The sequence below is a fragment of the Acanthisitta chloris genome, unplaced genomic scaffold (genome assembly GCF_000695815.1).
Source record: "Acanthisitta chloris isolate BGI_N310 unplaced genomic scaffold, ASM69581v1 scaffold14380, whole genome shotgun sequence".
NCBI classification, from domain to species: domain Eukaryota; kingdom Metazoa; phylum Chordata; class Aves; order Passeriformes; family Acanthisittidae; genus Acanthisitta; species Acanthisitta chloris.
Genome location: NW_008652298.1, coordinates 4,136 through 5,230, shown reverse-complemented (window position 1 = coordinate 5,230; position 1,095 = coordinate 4,136).

Sequence of the window (1,095 nt, the reverse complement as noted above, 5' to 3'; positions counted from 1 at the left end):
CTGCTGAGTTGCATTAATTGCTCAGGATATTAACAACAAAAGCTGAAGCCTCTCTTGTCAGCATTGGTCTTTTACCACACGTTTAAGCTGGTTACAAAGCTGTAGGAAATGTATCACAATATGCTTTAGGACCTTTAATATTCTTTGGAGTGGTTTCTCTTTACTCATGTTCCAGCATGCAAAGGACATGGTGTGAGGGTTGTGGGCAATTTTGCATGATTTTTGACATGGAAATAGTGTCTCTGTTTTATGTTTTGTTTTGCCTGCTCAGAGTTCTTTCATTTATCTGTTAGGTTGGTTTTTTTTTCCTCCCTGACATCATGTATAAAGGAACTTGTAAAAATGACAAACCCCAAACCCTCTGTGGATAATCCTAGCAAAAATGAATCTCCAGTGTGTGACTTGATTTTACTACTGGGGGAAAGGAAAGATGTGCAGTGGAAAAGACACTTGATTTCTCTTCTAGTGTGAGATACCAACAGGAAAAGAGTCTTGTTTTGCCTTCAGCTAAAGATGTCAAGTGCAGCAGGGAGGTTGGAGTCAACAGCTTTGAAATGTCTAATACTAATTAAGTACATTACTGTGCTGGTTGTCATAAAATACAAGTTTTTGGCTGTGTGTATGAGTCTTACCATGTACTTCCTATGGTTCTCAGTGCAGTGCAGGTACAGGAGTTGGTGTTTACTGATAAAAACAGGAATGTAAACTTGGATTAAACAAAAACAAGGAGTTAAACACGACACAGCAAATGGTGTCTGATACCCATGGGCATTATCCTCCAGGGTGGGAGGTGCTGAGGGTCATTCTGAGAATGAGACTGTTGTAAACTGAGATTTAACTTGTTTTCTCCAGTAAGATCTCAGCTCATAATTAGATATCATCTTATACTTATTGCTGAACTAGAAGCTGGTTCTGAGAAATCTGACAGTTTCTCCTAGTTTAGTGTTCCAGCTTACTTAGAACCTGATGAAGTCACACTTCTCCAGGAGGAGATGCTTACTATAATTTCAGAGCAGCTTTGTATTCTGTTGTCTCCACCTTGTGTCGTGGAGAAACCACTAATTGTTTTCCTTTGCTTGCTCTTTGCAGCTCCAG